The following is an 18,567-nucleotide window of genomic DNA, read 5'->3' as shown; positions in this document are numbered from 1 at the left end:
TTCCTCTTCATTTTCTGCCATTAGAGTGGTATCATCTGCATATCTGAGGCTGTTGATATTTCTCCCAGCAATCTTGATTCCAGCTTGTGATTCATCCAGCCCGGCATTTTGCATGATGTCCTTGCATTAAGTTAAATAAGCAAGATGACAATATACAGCCTTCACGTACTCCTTTTCCAATTTGGAACCAGTCCATTGTTCCATGTCCAGTTCTAACTATTGCTTCTTGATCTGCATACAGGTTTCTCAGGAGGCAGGTAAGGTGGTGAAAATATTTGTGGTCTGGTATTCCCATCTCTTGAAGAATTTTCCACAGTTTTTGTGATCTACACAGTCAAAGGCTTTAGCATAGTCAATGAAACAAGTAGGTGTTTTTCTGGTATTTCCTTGTTTTCTCTATGATCCAGCCATTGTTGGCAATTTGATCTCTGGTTTCTCTGTCTTTTCTAAACACAGGTTTTACATCTGGAAGTTCTTGGTTCACGTACTGCTGAAGCCTATTACTTAAAGCCTAATTGGCTGTTTGTGATTGGCTGTCCTTATTATTGTGATTTTGAAACCTTGAAGCTTAGATTCTGGCTTGCCTACATAGGCCACCATGGCATTAGAGCCACATCAGTGTAATGGCCTCCTTATTTAATTAATTTAATAACATATATATTTATATATGTATCTGTATTAAGGTAAAAATGAATTCATACTAATATTTCCAATTCATATCTATTACCCTGTGGGTCATTTTACCTTCTTCCCTTTGCTTATCTATATCCTCCCACTTCAACACTAAGAAACCTGGCTCCTACAGTCCACCATCAGATACTTAATTGTTCAATTCCAGTATACACGTATAGTGGTTTCAGAATTATTAGCCTGTACCCTTAGGGGAAAAAATTTTGTCAACTAGAATAGAATGCTTATGTACAGTCCCTTTTGCCTATACTCTTAAACATCACTCATTTACAAAGTTACTTAGGTTTGCACCCACTTCAGAAACGTTCTTTTGTACGTTTGTAACCCAAATTGCAAATTCTTTTTTCATGTTGTGCATTCTGACCTTTGTATCGCTTGATCTCCTAAGTGATTTTTTTGTTTTAGTTAAATATATTAAGTTTTTTTCATATTTTACTTTGTGCTCTAAAGTTCTATGGGTTTGGAAAAAAATATGAAGCATCCACCATTACAGTATCATAGAGAAAAAGTTCACTGTCCTAAAATATTCCCCTGTCCTTCAACTTCCTCCTCTTCTCCAAATACCTGGAAACCAGTGATGTTTTTACTGTCATTTTAGTTTTGCCTCTTTTAGAATGTCATATAAATGGAATCATACAGTATGTCATCTTTCATACTGACTTGTTTCACATATAAATCATATATGTTTATGATTCATCCATGTTTTTGCATGGGTTGGTAGTTCATTCCCTTTTATCTTTCAGTAGTATCCCATTGTTTGGATATACCATAGTCTGTTTATCTAGTCACTTACTGGATTACATCTTGGTTGCTTCTAGTAATTATGAATAAAGCTTCTGTAAACATTCACATACCCCCCGAAAAAGATCCTCACAGAAGAAATATTTGAGCTGAATATTCAAAGAAAAGGAGGAGATTACTAAGTAGAATGAGTAAGAATATCATGAGGAAGGGCAGAGAGGGATGAAAGAAGAAAGCATATTTGGGGCCATCAGAAAGTTTTCCCTAATTGAAATGGTACTTTTATGATGACAAAATTGGAAAGGTAGGATGGGACTAGGTCATAAAGATTCATGGAGTTTGGGCTTTATCCTTATAAGCCAATGTTTTCCAACTTCACTTATTCATATTCTACCTTTACCATTTTAATTTTTTAAATTTAGTCAATAATATTTTTGAAATTATGAGTTTAATATATTTCCTATGAATATTAAAATAAAAATATGCCTCTTAAAAATGTTTTCATTTGTTTTCCAGCAGTGGTACACTATAATTGTTTAGAAAGATAGTTCTGAGAGTGTTATATGAGAGAGAATGGATGGGTGAATAAAATATGTGATTATTGACAGATGATGAAGTCCTGAATTAAAAAAAAACAAAACACAAGCCTTATTCGCAGGGATGGTAAAGAGGGGAAGGGATTTAAAAGATATTTAGGAACTAGAATAGACAGGACTTATTAATTAGAAGAAGGTCGGGATATTTATGAGCCAAAATTTGGATTTAGTGACTAAGTGGAAGGGTGGAAGATTACAGAGAAGGAAGGATCTTGAATTACTTGTAGGTCTCTTGTCTTGGAAGTGAATGATGATATCAGTCCACCAGAGCAGAGAACAAGAGTAAAATTAGGTTTGAGGGGAAAAAATTTCTCTCAAAAATTTATTTAATTGACATTTTCTTTTAAGTTACAAATATGTTTGTTCTCATTGTAGGAAGTGAAATAATAAATGCAAGAAGATAAAGGACTTCCTTGGTGACCCAGTGGTTAAGAATCAATCTACCTGTTAATGCAGGGGACACAGGTTTCATTCCTGCTCTGCAAAGATTCCACACGACCTGAGGTACCTAAGCCCGTGCACCAAAACTTTTGAGTCTGTGCTCTAGAGCCTGTGAGCCACAACTACTGAGCCTACATGCTGCAACTACTGAAGCCTGCATGCTCTAGATCCCCTGCTCTGCAAACAAAAGAGGCTACTGCAATGAGAAGCCCATGCACTGCAACCAGAGGGTAGCCCTCTATTCCGCAACTAGAGAAAGCCCATGTGCAGCAACAAATGGATTTTATTTATTCATTTTTAATATTATTTACTTATTTATTCATAAAAAAAGAAGAAGATAGAGGTAAAATCTCCCCTTTCAATGGTAACAATGACCCTATATGCAGGACAGCAGGGGAGACACAGATGTAGAGAACAGACTTTTGGACTCTGTGGGAGAAGGCGCGGGTGGGATGATATGAGAGAGTAGCATTGAAACATGTATATTACCATATGTAAAACAGATGACCAGGGAAAGTTCAATGTATGAGGCAGGGCACTTAAAGCCACTGCTCTGGGACAACCCAGAGGGATGGGATGGGGATGGGATGAATCACCCGTGGCTGATTCATGTCGATGTATGGCAAGAACCACCACAATCTTGTAAAGTAATTAGCTTCCAATTAAAATAAATTAATTTTTAAAATTAAAAAAATCTCCCCTTTCATATTCCCTTCCCCTCCCCTTGTAACATTGAGGGTACCAATTTGTGCAGCCTTTCACACCTTCATCATGTGTATGTATTTATACACACAGATACAATTTTTTAAAATAAAAATGAAATCATATTCTTCCTCCCTCTCCCTCCCTCCTTCCCCCTCTCTCTCTGAAACTGTGTCACACAGCCGCTTTGTGGTTCCTTCCATAGCACCTGCACATCATTCCTCAGTGGTAGCAGGCCCAAAGTGGGAGGTGACAGTAAGAACAGAGGGCCAAGAAACAGAACTCTGTTAGAGCCATCCATTGGAAGCAAAACTTCTCATTGCACAAGACAGGTCTGTATAGTCTTCATTGGTCCCACACACAGCAATAGAGCATGCTGTCCTCCCCACACACAGCTCACTGCTTGGAGCCAAGTTCTCACTGAGTCCTGACAGCAGCCCCTTCCGTTTTACTCACAGTTGAATGCATTCTGTTGTATGTGCATGATACTCTCCTTCCACTGCTGGGACTTGCTCTGAGATGACTGTGTCTTAATCTCACTGGTCCCACACTGATGCCAAAGTCTAAGGAGTCCACATGGGGTAACTGTAGTCATGCTTAGAGACCTTGCCCTTGGCGAAACACTGGTCGGGGTCTGCATCCTCCAAGTGGTCCAGGTATTTGTCCCTTGCACACACTGGTAATCCTCTTAGTGCTTGTCCCAGATCTTCTCCCTGGATTGATGCGCACGGTCTCCTCACCTGCCAGTGGGGCCTTGCCATCAGCTGTTTGATATGATAACGGTCTGTGAGGTATGGGTCCGGGAGGTGACCCAGGCTGTAAGTCCTCTGGTGCTAACAGGATATGAGGGAGGAGATCCTCTGAACAAGTTGTTCCTTCTGAGACGAATTAGCAGTTGTATTAATAAAACGTTGTCATCGCAAAGCTCCAGTTTCATAATGGACAGTGAAAGATGATGTTGAGCTTTTTATAAGGTCTTTGGTTTCCTCACTCAAGGCTTTGGAAATTAAGTCAAAACTAACTGTTGTCAACCTTCCAATGATGAAAGGTTGGGTTGACTTTGATGTGAAAGTGAAAGTGAAGTCGCTCAGTCGTCTCTGATTCTTTGCGACCCCATGGACTGTAGCCTACAACGCTCCTCCGTCCATGGGATTTTCCAGGCAAGAGTACTGGAGGGGGTTGCCATTTCCTTCTCCAGAGGATCTTCCCAACCCAGGGATCGAACCTGGGTCTCCCGCATTGTAGGCAGATGCTTTACCATCTGAGCCACCAGGGAAGACTCTGGTGTAGACCGAGTCATTTCTTAAAAGTGTTCCAATACCACCAGTTTGTCTTTCTGTCCTTCACTTTTTCTCTTTCCGTCTTTTATGAGAAAGCTGATTCGTCCGTTGCCATCACGACTGAGCGATACGCACACGCACACGCACACGCACGCGCACACGCACACGCACACGCCCGCACGCACGCACGCATGCGCACACACACTCATGCGCGCGCATGCGCGCGCACAACATTACAGATTCCGCTTTCCTTCTTGTGGGAACCAACCCGCCCAGCTGAAGTCACCTCAGGTCATAACTACAGCCTCTTCGTGCACAATATAGCTGTCCTCACCCAGGTGTGATTCTTCTATCATTTGCCTATTCACCTACATTCCTGTCCCGTGATGGTGGGCAGCTTTTCTCCCTTCATCTTCCTGTCTGCTACCCTCCCCGCTTATTTACATCTTCAGAGATCACCTGATTTAGTTGGAGGCGGAGAATGGTAGCAACTGGAGCGACTGGAGTGCAAGAGCAGGGTTGCATATACAATCTGGTTGGGGGAGCGGAGACTGAGCACCCGTGAGGCGAGAGGATGGAGGCCAGCAGGGACTCAGGGGACTTGGGAGTCAGTTGAGGGGAGATGGAAACGATTTGGGTGGAAAAACTACCACGTGGCTGAGAGGCGGGGACTGCTGGGAGAAGGAGAGGGCCAGCTGTTGGAGGGGGGCTCAATCCTGGACCTCTCCACCCCCCACCGCCAGACCAATCAGAGCTTGGGGGGAGCTAGGGGAGTTATACCTTTGAGGCGGTACAGGGCACCTCACTGAGCCCTATCTATTTCCCCCAATTTATTCCATATTGGATTCTTAACCATCCTCAACGCGGGGAGCTTCCCTTTTTCCCATTAGGACACCAGTTGTATTATACTGGGCTTCCTAGGTGGTGCAGTGGTAAAGAACTCGCCTACCAATGCAGGAGACACAGGTTCTTCCCTGGGTGGGTAAAGAACTTGCCTACCAAGCATGCTGGCACCCTGATATCTAACTTCCAGCCACTAGAACTGTGAGAAACAAATTTCTGTTGTTCGTAAACTACCCCCGCTACAGTACTTTGTCATAGAAGCCAGAACTAAGACAACCCTGTTTCCAGATAAGGCCACATTCACAGGTACTGGTATTAGGACTTCAATATATCTTGCTATGGGATACAATTCAATCTATAACAGTAATTAGTGATAAAAAATAGTAATTATTGATATGTTAAGACTTGAGTCTCCCATTTCATTATTTTCTGTTTGTTTCCTCTGTTCTTCTTTCTCTTCTTTTGCTTTCCTGTGCTTGCTTGAACATTTTTAAGGATTCTATCTTGATTTATTTATAGTATTTTTGAGCACACTGCTCTATTTAGTTTTCTTAGTTGTTGTTATAAGTGTTACAATATAAACATGTAACTTATAATCAGTTCAGTTCAGTTGCTCAGTTGTGTCTGACTCTTTGTGACCCCATGGACTGCAGCACTCCAGGCTTCCCTGTCAATCACCAACTCCCAGAGCTTGCTCAAACTCATGCCCATTGAGTTGTTGATGTCATCCAACCATCTCATCCTCTGTCGTGTCCGCTTCTCTTCCTGCCTTCAATCTTTCCCAGCATCAGGGTCTTTTCAAATGAGTCAGTTCTTCACATCAGGTGGCCAAAGTATTGGAGCTTCAGCTTCAACATCAGTCCTTCCAGTGAATATTCAGGATTGATTTCCTTTAGTATTGACTGGTTGGATCTCCTTGCAGTCCAAGGGACTCTCAAGAGTCTTCTCCAACACCACAGTTCAAAACCATCAATTCTTCAGTGCTCAGCTTTCTTTATGGTCCAACTCTCAGATCCATACATGACTACTAGAAAAACCATAGCTTTGACCGTACAGACCTTTGTTAGCAAAGTAATGTTTCTGTTTTTTAATATGCTGTCTAGATTGGACATAGCTTTTCTTCCAAGGAGCAAACATGTTTTAATTTCATGGCTGCAGTCACCATCTGCAGTGATTTTGGAGCCCGAGAAAATAAAGTCTGTCACTGTTTCCATTGTTTACCCATCTATTTTCCATGAAGTGATGGGATTGGATGCCATGATCTTAGTTTTTTGAATGTTGAGTTTTAAACAAGTTTGAGAACCCCATGAACAGTGACTTATAATAGTCTACTCTTATTAGTATTTTACTATTTCAACTACAGTAGAGAGACCTTATTTTCATTTAGATTGCTTTATGATACCCACATTAAAAATGTATAATTGTCTTAAGTATTTCTTCTACATGTATTGAGCCACCACATTAGATAGTGTTATAATTTTAGCTTTAACCATCAAATATGACTTAAGAAACTCATGAAAAAGATAGTATTCCCCCATTTTCACCCATTCTGATATACTTTCCTTTCTAAATTTCCAGACCTCCTTTTATCATTTTCTTTCCATTTAGAGAACTTCCTTTAGCTGTTCTTTAAGGGCAGGTTTGCTAGCAACACATTCTCTCAGTTTTCCTTTGAATGAAGGATAGTTTTGACAGATACAGAATTTGTTGTTGACTGTTAGTTATTTTTTAAAATTTTTTGACATGTACACACTGCTTTATTTATTTTTGGCTATGCTGGGCCTTCGTTGCTACATGCAAGCTTTCTCTAGTTGCAGAGGGCAGGAGCTGAATAGCCCCCTCTACTCTCCCATTGTGGAGCATGGGCTGTAGGAACATGGGCTTCAGTAGTTGCAGCTCGCAAGCTCTACAGCACAGGCTCAGTAGTTGTGGTGCATGGGCTTAGTTGCTCTGAGGCATGTGAAATCTTCCCAGACCAGTGATCAAACTGGCGTCCCCTGCATTGGCAGGTGGATTCCTAACAACTCTGGGAAGTCCAACAGTTGTTTATTTTTGACTAATCTTTATTTTTTAGAACAGTTTTAGGTTTACAGAAAAATTGAAAAGATAGTACAGTTTCCATATACCCCACACTGTTTTCCCTATTGTTAACATCTTACATTAGTATATTTGTATGGTACATTTGTTACAGTTAATGAAGTAATATCAATACATTATTATTAAAGTCTATACTTTATCCAAATTTCCTTTGTTTTAACCTGATGTTCTTTATCTGTTTCAGAACCACCCAAGATACCACATTACATCTAGTCATCATGTCTTCTTAGGCTCCTCTTGGCTGTGACAGTTTCTCAGATTTGTATTCCTTTTGATGACCTTGATGGATTTGAGGAGCACTGGACAGCTGTTTTATAGAATATCCTTTACTAGAATTTATCCAATGCGTGATAAAACTGGAGTTATAGGTTTTGGGAAGGAAGACCACAGAGGTAAAGTACCATTTTCACTGCATCGTATCAAGTGTACACACTATCAAATGATTTCTCACTTTAGATGTTCACATTGAACACTTGGCTAGGTGGTGTTTGTCAGGTTTCCTCAAAGTAAAGTTACTATTCTATCCCCCTTCCTGTGTTGTACTCTTAGAAGTCACTGTGTATACCCAAACTTGAGTAGAGTTTTGCTCTACTATCTCCTTGGGAGCAAACTATCAAAATAAATTATTTAGAGTTTTGCATGGGAGATTTGTCTTTTTTCCTCCATATATGCATGTATATATGTATATACATATATGTGGCATTATGAATAAATGTATTAATATGCTTGTGTGTATGTATTTATCCATCAAATCAATCATTATATGAGTATAAGTATATACTCATGGATATTTATTTTATACTTTGGGTTATAACCCAATACTATTTTATTATATTGCTCAAATCATTCTGGCTTTGACCATCGGGAGCTCTTTCATTTGGCTCCTCTGTCCCTTTGACATACTCCCATCACTGTGGTTTTTTATTTTTTTCCTTTGCACTTTTCTCAGCACTTTCTTACTTTCTGGCTCTATAAGATGTTCTAGGCTCATCTTATGTATTGCCCTAATCTGACAGTTATTCTTTTACTGTGCTTGAAAAATTTTGTGCCACTATCTTCTGACCTGCATGGTTTCAGGTGAGGAATCTGTCATCATCCAAGCTGATGTTCCCTTTTAAGTAGTGCATCTTTTTCTTTGGCTGACTTCACGATTTCTTGTCTTTCAGTTTCAGAAGTTCAATTATAATGTGTCTTAGCATGGATTTCTTTGTAATTCATGCTTTCTAATAACTGCATTGTATTCTATATTTGAAGATATCACAATTAAAATATATGCTACAGACATAGAATCACTAATACAAAAATATATAAAGAATATTTATTGTAACATTATCATTAGTGGCAAAAATAGCATTAGACTATAGGGTCAAAGAGAATGTGTTATTAACTAAGGAGAGGTTCTCAGTGCTGTGGGCTGAGTGAATCATATTCCTCAATTTATGGCATATTGTCTTCATTGACCCATGCAAGATTCCTCCTTTATTTGTTTATATATTTTCTTTTAGCCCCATTCCCCACTCTCATGCCCTCTTCACCCCACATGCAACCATTCCTTAATGTATATCCTTTTGTTTGAATGTAAAATGCAATTTGTTATTTTATATGTGTATTATTTATATTTATATAAATCATATTATGTTAAACATTCAGTTTTTTTTCACTCAGCACTCTGTTGTAGAAGCCATTTTAATAAGAAGCTTGGGGTGAACACACTCACACTACTATATATAAGACAGATAACGAACAAGGACTTTCTATATAGCACAGGGAAATCTACTCAATATTCTGTGATAAGCTATATGAGAAAACAGTCTAAGAAGAATGAAAGTATGAATATGTGTAACTGAAGCACTTTACTGTGCACCTGAAATTAACACAACATTGTAACTCCAATAAAATTTAAAAAAAGAAAAAAAAAGTCATTCCTGTTTACTGCATACATACATCTAAGGTATTCCCTCTGACTTGGATATAGTACTCCGAGGTATATGTCTACTATCAGTTTCTCCAGTGATGAGCAAGCAGATTATCTCCAACTTCCTGGTAACACAAACAACAATGTGATGAGCATACTCGTATATGTACCCTATGGACCTGTGTAGCAATTTCTTTGGCATATAAAGGACATGCATGTATTTTATATTTTAATAGATATTGCCAGGTTACTTTCCAGAAAGGTTATAATAAGTCTTTCTTCTATCAGAGGTGTATGCTGCTGCTGCTGCTGCTGCTGCTAAGTCGTTTCAGTCGTGTCCAACTCTGTGCAACCCCATAGACGGCAGCCCACCAGGTTCCCCCATCCCTGGGATTCTCCAGGCAAGAACACTGGAGTGGGTTGCCATTTCCTTCTCCAAAGCATGCATGCATGCTAAGTTGCTTCAGTCATGTCCAACTCTGGGTGACGCTATGGACAGCAGCCCACCAGGCTCCTCTGTCCACAGGATTCTCTAGGCAAGAATACTGGAATGGGTTGCCATTTCCTTCTCCACAGAGGTGTATGAGAGTCCCTGTTTTCCCTAATCATTGCCAGTGTTGGATGTTATCAGTATCATTAATTTTTTGCCAGGCTTGGTGAGATATATTGCATTTATTGCTTTAATTTGCATTTTCCTGATTTCTAGGCGAGATTGGGCATCTTCTCATTTGTTTTTGACAACTTGAATTTCTTCTGTAAATTGCCTTGTTTAAAACTGAATTCTGAATGTGTTGAGTTTGTCATCTAGGAGCATCTAGATGACCTGTCTAGTAGGCAACTCAAAATATGGGCCTCTAGTTCCAAAGAGAATTAGAGTTGGTAAATAGCAAATTGGGAGTTGACAGTTTATAGATGACAGCCAGAATCATCTAAATTGGATCTAAATGATAGGATCATCCTTGAAAACAGTGTAAAGTGAGGGAAAAAAGCTGAGCAAAACCCCTGCAAATTCAACATTTAAGCAGCAGATAGAGGAAGAGTCAGGAAGAATGTAAGGAGAAAGAGAAGCAGGAGAGGCTGATGCCAAGGAAGACAAGGGAGGAGAGATATTCAAAGAAGATATGATCTGCCATGTCAAAGGCTACAGAGAGGTTCAGTGAGGTTAGGACTGAAAAATATCCATTACATGTGGCAAATAGGGCATTATTTACCACCTTAGTGAATGTAGTTCCAATAATATGGTGATGGCCCGAAGCCAGATTACAGGGGGTTGAGAAGATCCCTATCAAAGGTAGGAAGTAGACATAGTGAGAAGTAGATGATCCTTTAAAGAAGTTCAAACCTAAAAGGAAGGAGAGAAGGCAATAGTTAGAGGGATTATAAGGTTTGTGGAGGGCTTCATTTGTTTTAAGAAAAAAGAGACTTGATCATTTGTACAGGCTGGGAGAAGGAAAGGTTAGAGGCAAGAGGAACAGAGATTTTCTAAAATGTCTAAAGTGGCACTCCTGATTTCCCTTCAAAACTTGCTTCCCCAAACTTTCCAATCTCAGTAAATGGCACCACTATCAGTTTCTCAACCCCCAAACCTGGATATGACACTTGAGTCCTCCCTTTCTCTCATTCCATTTAATGAATAAGTGGGAATGCTGAGAGAGCACATACATTTTCTAATATTCCAATAACCTTACCTGGCTTACTGAAGCCCTGTCAGAGCAGGATGTAGAAGCCATGCAGGTCAGGGTCAGAAAGAGAGTGAACTTGCTTTTTTAAATTTCCTGACCATGTTCAAAGGTAATAGTCAAGTCTGAGAACAGAACAGGTGTTAGTCTTAAATAGTTAACTGAATCTCTTGATATTAAGAACAATACATTTGCTTGAATGCTGTCCTCAGTATAGTGATGAGAAGCGTCAACAAAATAGCACAAAGTGGTGATATAGCTCCTCTTCCTAATAGGTATTAATTCTGCTCTTCTTTCTAGTTCTTTGGCAAGGAAGAGAGAGGATTAGACGCCTGTCTAATAATGAAAGAGAAGGACATGGGTAGGGGCTTAGTGTGAAGGAAATTAGCCTATGTTTAACAATGTACTCTGGGACTTAAAACTCACTAGACTTAAGTCATTAACAGTAAGGACTGTGTCTGTACCCTCAACACCCAGCACACAGTGTCAGTGCTCAATAAATGTTTGAATCTAGAATATTAAAATACCTTATTTAATCCCTGCAATAACCCTATGAGGTAAATAATTTTACCCACACTGTATAGATTAGGATACAAAGGCTTAGAGAATTTAGTAGCCTGCTCAAATTTAGACCTATGGGCATGTGCATGTATAAAATGTCTTTAGTGCAGTGTAAACGCAGGTTTGGGATAAGGGGTGAGGCTATGGCAAAGAGGGTAGTGCTTTCTCCACACTGACTTGCTTTAGAACAGGGTTTTCCAGCCTTGAAATTTGATACTTGCAGCTGGGTAATTCTTTGTTGTGGGGGGCTGTCTCATGAATGATATGTTTACTAGTATCTCTGACCTCTGCCCACTAGACGGCTGTAGCATACCCTTCAGGCCTACCACATGGTGACAATTGAAAATGTCTCCGGACATTGCTAAGGGTTAAAATCACCCCTGATTGAGAATCACTGCTATAGAGGTTCACAGAACACAGCAGGTGCTGCCCAGGAGCCTCTTTATACCCAAAGAGAGTAACTCTTCCCCAGTCTTTTCTCCCTACAAAGTCAGTGGTAGAGAACATGCTATGAATACAAGGTGACATGGCTGGTTCTAAGTCTTAGCCCTTTTCTGTGCCCTTTATTCTCCTTCCTCTCTGTTGTATATTTGTTTTTTTCCCTTCCTTGGATCCCCCAGCCCTTTCTCCCATTTAGACTGAAGTTATGTTTTGTGTAAGAACGGTACCCCTTGGGCAACTCAGGATGTTTTTGAACTTTCTGATAAAATCCAGGCCCTCTCTGCTATTAAACTCTACTCTAGTCCCTGAGGCTTGTTGGCTCTCTCCCCGATGTTTTCCTTTGTCACATGGAGATACCAGTCATATTTGTGAGATTCCATCCAAGTATTAACAAAATGGTGGAGTCAGATCTACCTGAACCCAAGGCCCAGGTTCTTACCTTTCCCTCCATTGTTTTCAAATTTTAGATCAGAATCTATAGATCAGAATCCCTTGGCGGTAAAGTTGCCAGATTTTGAAAAATAATAAGACAAAAACCAACCAAACAAAAACAAAATGTCCAGTTAAATTTTAACTTGAATATAGTTATATACCAAATATTGCAAATATTTATAGTTAAAATTGTTTGTTTTTAAAATAAAATCAAATCCCTTATGATTATACAGTGGAAGTGACAAATAGATTCAAGGAGTTAGGTCTGATAGAGTGCCTGAATAACTATGGATGGAGGCTCATAACCTGGTACAGGAGGCTGTGATCAAAAGCATCCCCAAGAAAAAGAAATGCAAAAAGATAAAATGGTTGTCTTAGGAGGCCTTAATAGCTGAGAAAAGAAGAGAAGCAGATGTACCCATTTGAATGCAGAGTTCCAAAGAATAGCAAGGAGAGAGAAGAAAGTCTTCCTAAGTGATCAATGCAAAGAAATAGAGGAAAACAATAGAATGGGGAAGACTAGAGATCTCTTCCAGAAAATTAGAGATGGGAACATTTCATGCAAAGATGGGCGCAATAAAGGACAGAAACGGTATGGGCCTGACAGAAGATGTTAAGAAGAGATGGCAAGAATACACAGAAGAACTGTACAAAATAGATCTTCATGACTCAGATAACCATGATGGTGTGATCACTCACCTAGAGCCAGACATCTTGGAGTGCAAAGTCAAGTGGGCCTTAGGAAGCATCACTACAAACAAAGCCAGCAGATGTGATGGATTCCAGTTGAGCTATTTCAATCCTAAAAGATGCTGCTGCTAAAGTGTGCACTCAATATGCCAGCAAATTTGGAAAACTCAGCAGTGGTCATAGGATTGGAAAAAGTCAGTTTTCATTCCAACCCCAAGGAAGGGCAATGCGAAAGAGTGTTCAAACTACCACACAATTGCATTCATTTCACATGCTAGCAAAGTAATGTTCAAAATTCTCTAAGCCAGGCTACAACAATATGTGAACCGTGAACTTCCAGATATTCAAGCTGGATTTGAAAGGCAGAGGAACCAGAGATCAAATTGCCAACATCTGCTGGATCATCAAAAAAGCAAGAGAGTTTTAGAAAAACATCTACTTCTTCTTCATTGACTATGCTAAAGCCTTTGACTGTGTGGATCACAACCAACTGTGGAAAATTCTTAAAGAGATGGGAACACTAGAACACATTACCTGCCTCCTGAGAAACCTGTATGCAGCTTAAGAAGCAACAGTTAGAACCGGGCATGGAACAACGTACTGGTTCCAAATTGGGAAAGGAATGTCTCAAGGCTGTATATTGTCACCCTGCTTATTTACCTTATATGCAGAGTACATCATGCACAATGCCAGGCTGGATGAAGCAAAAGCTGGAATAAAGATTGCTGGGAGAAATATCAATAACCTCAGATATGCAGGTGGCACCACCCTTATGGCAGAAAGCAAAGAGGAACTAAAGAGCCTCTTGATGAAAGTGAAAGAGGAGAGTGAAAAAGTTGGCTTAAAACTCACCATTCAAAAACCTAAGATCATGGCATTTGTCCCATCATGTCAAGAAGAGGTGACAAGAATACACAGAAGAACTGTACAAAAAAGATCATTATGACCAAGATAATCACAATGGTGTGATCACTCACCTAGAGCCAGACATCCTGGAATGTGAAGTCAAGTGGGCCTTAGAAAGCATTACTACGAACAAAGCTAGTAGAGGTGATGGAATTCCAGTTGAGCTATTTCAAATCCTGAAAGATGATGCTATGAAAGTGCTGCACTCAATATGCCAGCAAATTTGGAAAACTCAGCAGTAGCCACAGGACTGGAAAAGGTCAGTTTTCATTCCAATCCCAAAGAAAGGCAATGCTAAAGAATGCTCAAACTACCGCACAATTGCACTCATCTCACTCGCTAGTAAAGTAATGCTCAAAATTCTCCAAGCCAGGCTTCAGCAGTATGTGAACCGTGAACTTCCAGATGTTCAAGCTGGTTTTAGAAAAAGCAGAGGAACCAGAGATCAGATTGCCAACATCTGTTGGGTCATAGAAAAAGCAAGAGAGTTCCAGAAAAACATCTACTTCTTCTTTATTGACTATGCCAAAGCCTTTGATTGTGTGGCTCAATAAACTGTGGAAAATCCTGAAAGAGATGGGAATACCAGGCCACCTGACCTGCCTCTTGAGAAACCTATATGTAGGTCAGGAAGCAACAGTTAGAACTGGACATGGAACAACAAACTGGCTCCAAATAGGAAAAGGAGTACGTCAAGGCTGTATATTGTCACCCTGTTTATTTAACTTATATGCAGAGTACATCATGAGTAACGCTGGGCTGGAAGAAGCACAAGCTGGAATCGATTGCCGGGAGAAATATCAATAACCTCGGATATGCAGATGACACCACCCTTATGGCAGAAAGTGAAGAGGAACTAAAAAGCCTCTTGATGAAAGTGAAAGTGGAGAGTGAAAAAGTTGGCTTAAAGCTCAACATTCAGAAAATGAAGATCATGGCATCTGGTCCCATCACTTCATGGGAAATAGATGGGGAAACAGTGGAAACAGTGGGCTCCAAAATCACTGCAGATGGTGATTGCAGCCATGAAATTAAAAGACACTCCTTGGAAGGAAAGTTATGACCAACCTAGATAGCATATTCAAAAACAGAGACATTACTTTGCCAACAAAGCTCCATCTAGTCAAGGCTATGGTTTTTCCAATGGTTATGTATGGATGTGAGAGTTGGACAGTGAAGAAGGGTGAGCACCGAAGAATTGATGCTTTTGAACTGTGGTGTTGGAGAAGACTCTTGAGAGTCCCTTGGACTGCAAGGAGATCCAACCAGTCCATCCTAAAGGAGATCAGTCCTGGATGTTCTTTGGAAGGAATGATGCTAAAGCTGAAACACCAGTACTTCGGCCACCTCATGCGAAGAGTTGACTCATTGGAAAAGACTCTGATGCTGGGAGGGATTAGGGGCAGGAGGAGAAGGGGACGACAGAGGACGAGATGGCTGGATGGCATCACCAACTCGATGCACATGAGTTTGGGTGAACTCCGGGAGTTGGTGATGGACAGGGAGGCCTGGCGTGCTGCAATTCATGGGGTCGCAAAGAGTCGGACACAACTGAGCTACTGAACTGAACTGACTGAGATGGGGAAACAATGGAAACAGGGAGAGACGTTATTTTCTTGGGCTCCAAAATCACTGCAGATGGTGACTGCAGCCATGAAATTAGATGACACTTGCTCCTTGGAAGAAAAGTTTTGAGCAACCTAGACAGCATATTAAAAAGCGGAGACATTACTTTGCCAACAAAGGTCCATCTAGTCAAAGCTATGGTTTTTCCAGTGGTCATGTATGGATGTGAGAGTTGGACTGTGAAGAAGGCTGAGTGATGAAGAATTGATACTTTTGAACTGTGGTGTTGAAGAAGACTCTTGAGAGTCCCTTGGACTGCAAGGAGATCAAACCAGTCAGTCCTAAAGGAAATCAATCCTGAATATTCATTGAAAGGACTGATGCTGAAGCTGAAGCTCTACTTTGGCCACCTGATGCAAAGAACTGACTCATTAGAAAAGACCCTGATGCTGAGAAAGAATGAAGGCAGGAGGAGAATGGGATGACAGAGGACGAGATGGTTGGATGACATCACCAACTCAATGGACATGAGTTTGAGCAAGCTCCAGGAGATGGTGAATGACAGGGAAGCCTGGAATGCTACAGTCCATGGTGTGGCAAAGAGTTGGACACGACTGAGCAACTCAACAAGGAACAATAACAAAAAATTATTTGTTGTTTATCTGAAATTCAAAATTAACTGGAACATTTTGTATTTTATCTGGTAAACTTTCCTGGAAGGCATTATTAAAACACAGCTTGCTGGGCCTCACTTCCCAATGGTTTTGATTCTGTAGGTCAGGATGGGGCCTGAGAATTGGTGCCTGCTGGTCTAGAGACCACTTTTGAGATCCATGCCACATAGGTTAAATGGTGAGAGATAAGAAAGTCCGTGGGAAGCTTTTCCCTCTGATCCTCATATTCCACCAAAGCAGAAGGAAAGAAATGTTTAAAACTTAAAGCAGGATTCTACTTTTTTTTATCAAACTACTGAACCACCTGATCAGAAATCCATTTGTGAGAGTATATGAATTTCTATCAATAACAATAGTCCTCTAGCTATTCAAAACTATGAATTTTGAACAATAATACAAAAACATTCTAAAAGTGAGCTTAGGAAATTTTATTTTACCAAAGCCTAGTGTTAGTCATTGCTCAATTTTGATTACGTCAATGAGAATGCTTCATTTTATAAACTGATTCTTGAAACTATGTGATTATCAGTCTTTAAAATTTTTTTCTTTAATCACTGCTTTTGATAGTCACAAAAATAATGTATGCTCGTTAAGTTTTAAACAAACAACCAGAGAGTTGTGGCTTGGAAAGAAAAATTCTCTATGATCCTAGTCCCAAGAGATAAGCTGTGTATTTGCTGTACTTTTACAGAGGCCCTTTGCATACCGCTGACATGTATGATTTTACTTATTTTCAACAAAAATTCACTCATTTTGAACTCATGGATTTGAATATATTTGATATCTCAGACACCATGTACATTTCCTGTCCCAAATCTGGAATCAGCCACTTCTCCAAAAGGCCCTGTTTTCTCTTTAGTGGAAAAAGGTATTTTAAGGTCACAGTCTAGATGCTAGCAGTGCTCATAGGTACAGGGCTGGTCACTGTTTCTAAGCCTTTTAAGAAAAAATGCCTCATGAGTTCCCACAGATACTTTAATTCAAAGTCAAGCCTATGGGATTTTACTTAACTCCTATGTTGTATTTGAATCTCCTTTCTTTCAAACTTGAGAATCTTGGTTCCCATTGTTGTTGTTTAGTTGCCAAGTTGTGTCTGACTCTTTGTGATGCGATGATCTGCAGCACCCCAGGCTTCCCTGTCCTTCACTGTCCCCTGAAGTTTGCTCAAACTCATGTCCATTGAGTCGGTGATGCCATCCAACCATCTCATTCTCTGTCACCCCTTCTCCTTGTGCCCTCAATCTTTCCCAGCATCAGAGTCTTTTCCAATGAGCTGGCTCTTCGAATCAGGTGGCCAAATTATTGGAGCTTCAGCATCAGTCCTTCCAATGAATATTCAGAGTTGATTTCCTTTAGGATTGACTGGTTTGATTTCATTGCTGTCCAAGGGACTCGCAAGAGTCTTCTCCAGCACCACAGTTCGAAAGCATCAATTCTTCAATGCTCAGCCTTCTTTATGGACCAACTCTCACATCTGTACATGTCTATTTGTAGCTCAGTCAGTAAAGAATCTGCCTGCAGTGCAGGAGACCCGGGTTCTATCCCTGGGTTGGGAAGATCCCCTGGAGAAGGAAATGGCAACCCACTCCATCCTTGCCTGGAAAATCTCATGGACAGAGGAGCCTGGTGGGCTGTAGTCCATGGGGTCGCAAAGAGTCGGGCATGACTGAGTGACTAACACTAACTAACTATTGGAAAAACCATAGCTTTAACTATATGGACCTTTGTTTTGCAAAGTGATGTCTCTACTTTTTAATACGCTGTCTCAGTTTGTCATAGCTTTTCTTCCAAGAAGCAAGCATCTTTTAATTTCATGGCTGCAATCACCATCCTCAGTGATCCTGGAGCCCAAGAAAATAAAATTTATCACTGTTTCCACTTTTTCCCCATCTATTTGCCATGAAATGATCAGACCAAGTGCCATGATCTCAATTTTCTGAATGGTGAGTTTTAAGCCAACTTTTTCACTCTCCTCTTTCACTTAAAAAAAATTAATTTGTTTATTTTAATTGGAGACTAATTACTTTACAATATTGTGGTGTTTTTTGCCATACATTGGCATGAATCAGCCATGGTATACATGTGTCCCCCATCCTGAACCCTCCTCCCTCTTCGCTCCCATCCCTCAGGGTCATCCCAGTGCACCGGCCCTGAGCAGCCAGTCTCATGCATCGAACCTGGACTGGCCATCTATTTCACATATGGTAATATACATGTTTCAATGCTATTCTCTCAAATCATCCATCCTTACCTTCTCCCACAGAGTCCAAAAGTCTGTTCTTTATATCTGTGTCTCTTTTGCTGTCTCACATA

The 18,567-nt window shown here is 40.3% G+C and overlaps 1 long non-coding RNA gene across 1 annotated transcript; it reads left to right on the top strand.

The window, feature by feature from the left end:
* The first annotated feature begins 4,670 nt into the window (after nt 1–4,670).
* LOC113887436 lies at nt 4,671–15,250 on the top strand. The gene is made up of 3 exons (XR_003509741.1): nt 4,671–4,788; nt 7,575–7,782; nt 15,211–15,250. It is a non-coding gene; the product is annotated as an uncharacterized LOC113887436 (long non-coding RNA).
* Nucleotides 15,251–18,567: the final 3,317 nt, after the last annotated feature.

The sequence above is a fragment of the Bos indicus x Bos taurus genome, chromosome X (assembly GCF_003369695.1).
Source record: "Bos indicus x Bos taurus breed Angus x Brahman F1 hybrid chromosome X, Bos_hybrid_MaternalHap_v2.0, whole genome shotgun sequence".
Lineage (NCBI taxonomy): Eukaryota > Metazoa > Chordata > Mammalia > Artiodactyla > Bovidae > Bos > Bos indicus x Bos taurus.
The sequence above is the reverse complement of the archived record's forward strand: the minus strand, read 5'-3'. Positions and strand labels throughout refer to the sequence as shown.